The sequence below is a fragment of the Cynoglossus semilaevis genome, chromosome 8 (genome assembly GCF_000523025.1).
Source record: "Cynoglossus semilaevis isolate Cse_v1.0 chromosome 8, Cse_v1.0, whole genome shotgun sequence".
Taxonomy (NCBI): domain Eukaryota; kingdom Metazoa; phylum Chordata; class Actinopteri; order Pleuronectiformes; family Cynoglossidae; genus Cynoglossus; species Cynoglossus semilaevis.
The window spans coordinates 22,236,996-22,241,383 of record NC_024314.1 but is presented as its reverse complement, the minus strand read 5'-3'; the positions used below and the strand labels follow the sequence as shown (position 1 = coordinate 22,241,383).

The 4,388-nt window shown below is 46.2% G+C and overlaps 1 protein-coding gene and 1 non-coding gene across 2 annotated transcripts in view; both read left to right on the top strand.

Moving 5' to 3' along the window:
* Nucleotides 1-4,388, top strand: part of LOC103382799 (ELKS/Rab6-interacting/CAST family member 1) — a 145,658-nt gene that overhangs the window by 134,488 nt on the left and 6,782 nt on the right. The window lies entirely within an intron of this gene.
* On the top strand, nucleotides 241-353 carry trnal-caa (transfer RNA leucine (anticodon CAA)). Its single transcript has 2 exons — nucleotides 241-278; nucleotides 308-353. It is a non-coding gene; the product is annotated as a tRNA-Leu (tRNA).

Sequence of the window (4,388 nt, the reverse complement as noted above, 5' to 3'; positions counted from 1 at the left end):
AAAAAAAAAAAACTATAACAATACACAAAAATACTCTAGTCGTACTTACACAGGAGAGTAGAAAAAAAAAAAAAAACAAAAAAAAAAAACAGTTTAACCGTGAGGGAAACCCGTGGTTAATTCTACCTGCTAATAACGTTAGCATCTGTGCGTTAGCTGCCAACACGATCTGACGCTTTTATGGAGACGTCTGTCGACAAAGGCTGCCTTTTCATAATGAGTTCACGGCCCACACCGTGTGTCAGGATGGCCGAGCGGTCTAAGGCGCCAGACTCAAGGACGAACACTCCTTCCTGGGACAAGGGATTTCTGGTCTCCGAATGGAGGCGTGGGTTCAAATCCCACTCCTGACATAATTTTTGTCATCGCTGCCGTCTGGTGAAGTCAGACAGCAGTCACTTCCTCTCCTCTCCCCCTCCTCCCCCCGTCCACTGGTGGGCAGCAGAGAGAGGAGTCTCTAAAACACAGGCAAAACTTCTTTGCGCTGCTCCTTCTCTTCACTCCCTCCTTCTTTCCTCAAACTTTTCTCACTGACCGTGTGACTGCAGCCTCCCTCTGTTCCTCCTCCCCCACCACCACAACCTCCTCCTCCGGCTCCTTTCACCCTCTGTGCGTAATTATGATGGTCGGGCCGGAGTCTGACTTTTATTCGTGACACCTGTTGCTGAGGACACACAGCTGTAACACGGCACCGGAGCGTGTGTGTGCGTGTGCGTGTGTGCGGGATATTTACTTGCGCTTTTGTTGCAGGACGCGCTGGGACGGTGGAGCGCGGACCCTGACAGTCCGTGCTCGGAGCGGCCGGAGGCTGCGTTCACACATCTGTCTGGGACTGTGTAGCTGAAGCTGAAGTGGACTCTCTGGATTTGTCTGAAGAAACTTTTCGAACTTTGCTGGAAACACCGCAGTGACGGTGGGACACCGGAGCACACTTTTGCCGGACCTGGTCGAGTCGGATGTTGCATGAGGAGGAGGAGGACGACGGGTTCGATTCTTAAGGAGCAACGAGATTTGAGATCAGCAGAAAAGGTAATGTTTGTTTGTTTGTTTTGGGGTTTTTTTTTAAATAAAAGTTGCCAAAGGTAATGTTTGTTTGTTTGTTTTGGGTTTTCTTTTAAATAAAAGTTGCCGTACAGTGTTTAACATGATGGCTGCACATGTGAAAGTCTCCCATTCAGTCGAAGTTACAGCGTTAACTTCACGTTAACCAACTCACTCACGTGTGAATGAAGTTGTAATTCAACAATTAATCGTGCATCTCTACCGAAAACGGTTCGGTTTGTATTAAAATAGAAGAGAATGTCGGGGAAATGTCAGGCGAACCGGGCCGCGTGCGTAATTTTACGCACAGTTTGTTTCCTTTACGGCCCGAGTTTTAAAAACGGATCGAGTTTAAAACGTGGAAACGTTTGGGGGGAAACAGTTCCAGTGATGCGTTTGAACTTGAACACTGTTGTCGGGACACGGTTTTATGACAAAGATGGCCTCAGAACTGCTGCCTCAGACTTGGTCCACTCTCAGCGGTTTCGGACTTTGTTCCATCTGAACTTGTTGCCGCCTCTCTGCCCAGGAGCGCAGTGTCACAGTCTGTTCACATAAAGGACTTATTTCATGACTTTTGGCTTTCACTCTGCAAATGACAGTGGTGAACTGCAGTGTGTGTGTGTGTGTGTGTGTGTGTGAGAGAGAGGTGGATGTGCCAGCTCCGTTGGCCTGGATGAAGGCAGCCCTCTCGCTCTGCGGTGGAGACCAGGACTATTTTTGGTGCAAATGTTGCACAAATGTTTCTCAGAGCCCGGAGAGGCGGCTCTGGCTTCATCTGGAGGCTCCACAGCATCTGAAGTCTGCACCGCTGACTCTGGGCACAGAGTGTCAGACGGTGGAAGTCCAAACACAGATTGTCCCGGTGGCAGCCGGAGGGAAAAGCTCTTTGTTTGGTCTTATGAAAACAGCTCTGTATGCTGCTGTAGTCCAGCGCTGGCTCTGTGTTGAATGTAATTGTGGTGAATGTGCTTCAGTGTGGGGTCAGAGGTCAGCTGTAACACATGTCCTGCATGGAAAACACACTGAATTATGCGGCGGCGTTGACCAAAAAATGTGCACTAGTACAGTATGCATACATATTTTGGTGTGATTATGGGTTAGTGTTTTCACATTATGTGAGTGCACGCGTGCATTATGCATTACTTGTTACCACTTTTGGACCTTTCCTGTTGACCTGACCTTGTCAGGATCAGTGAGGCTCACAGGCACTGAGGCATGGTCCGGAATAAGATCCAATTTAAAAAAAAAAGCCTCTGTCTGAGGTTTGTGGTAAAATGTAAAATTGTGGTGAGTTCAAGGTCAGTTGTAGTGATATTTGGAAACCGGAGCTAGCGTTTGGCTTCGTGAAACATCCCCATTCAAATGTCCATAGAGAAACGGCAGCGTTTGTACATCATGAGACGCACAGGCCGCACAACCTCTGTGGCGGCCATCTTGAAGTTTATTTGTGTAAATGTGTAACGTGTTTAAGTGAAATCCCTCAAACATATGTATCCTTTTGATACGAACCTAAAAACAAAACCAGGATGAAGCTGCAGTTCTGGTATTTAGGCAGTCTAAAAATGAACGTTTTCTCTATGGGCTTTGGTGGAGAATTTTTTTTTTTCACATATCTTATATTTATAGATATTGTAGACTTAGCTTGACATGTATTTTATCAAATACTTAAAGTCTGTTTTTCACATTTGACACCTACGAAGGTGGACCTGAGATTATCTGGTTTTCACGTCCGTAAGGACACACAAAGCCGAGGAGAGCGAGCGCCTGCGTCTGTCAGCGCGGGTGAAAGGAGATCAGATTCATTTTCAACATGTGATACGAGGGATGCAGAGGTCGTCTCTGGTGGTGACGTCTCCAGTTCAGTTTGCACTTTAAAAAAAACCCCACACACACACACAGATAGAGAGAGAGAGAGGGAGAGAGCGAGGATAGTAATGTTAGATGTGTAGATAGAGGTGCTGAAAAGTGTTGCTGTCAACAAGTTAGCCATTAGAGGGAGATAATCTCTCCTCCTCCTCCCTCCCAGTATACCAACACTAACTTCTGTTCTCTCTCTCTCTCTCTCTCTCTCTCTCTCTCTCTCTCTCTTTTATGTCTTGTTCTGTTCAGACTTTATTTTCCCGACTCCTCTGTATTGTTTTCTAGCCTGTTCTTTGTTTAAAGCGTCTCTTCCATTAAAACCATTAGAAACATGATAACATGAACCCATAGATATAACAATCTCTATTTTTTTAATTATTATTATTTTTTCTGTGCCACGTGTTGCTGAATTTCCTGTCTCTCCGTTTCGTTAAACTTCAACATTTCAACATTCATCTCATTGGTTAGCAGAGACTTCTTCATAACCTGAGGCTGGAGTTTTTGACCATTAGTAGAAAGAATGACCATGATGCTGTCATTTAGCTGTTAGCAAACAAGCTGGACGGTCCTTCAGGTTGGACCAATCAAAAACCAAAGCATCTGGGTTTGACCGGTCAGTGTCTTCAGACGGTCGTGGGATTAAAGCCCTCTGGTTGTTAGCTGTTGTTTTCTGTTATCCAAACCAGCAGTGAATATGAACACCCACTGACACCAGTATACACTACTGGTCTCAGTACTGAAAATATATATGGTTTAAAAACACTGTCTTTGGTCGTAGATATCTGTGAAGGTCAGGGGTTCGATGCTCACTATGTTAAATGCTGATGAATCCTGGGACAAGACGAAGAGTCAGAGGTCTTTCTGGTAGCTGTCCAGCAAAGTCTGCATTGGTATACTAATGTGTGTATATGTGTGTGTGTGTGTGTGTGGCCCAGCAGATAGACAAGAGTCTAAATTTAGAGTCACGCGCGCACACACACACAGAGTCAGTGGTCCGTGTGAAGTGGACATCCTCTCTGCTGCCATCCAGCTGAGGAGACACTCATTTAAAGACTGGCCTCTGATTGGCTGACTCAGATTCTGGGAATTTCTCCCAGTGTGTGACTCAGTGTGTGTGTGTGTGTGTGAGCGTGTGTGTGTGTGTGTGTGTCTACAGTCGTTTCATTAGTCTGGTCTGTGTGATGCTGCTGACTGGACATTTTCAGTCTCATTCATATCGTTGTTCAAACTCTGTTCTCTCTGCATTCTTTCAGTGTGAAGAGTGTGTGTAGAAGAGATGAGTTTCTCTAACTTGTGTGTGTGTGTGTGTGTGTATGTCCTTCCTAGGCTGGTGGTTCGGGGCTATGCAGTGATGTCATCGGGGCAGCAGGGTGGGGTGACATGGGGTTAGACGTTGGCAGAAGTCCTGACTCCAGCAGCCCTCAAAATGTATCCAATCTGTCAGTGTGTGACGGTCCCTGCCGCTCCGAGCGTCTGTGCACGTG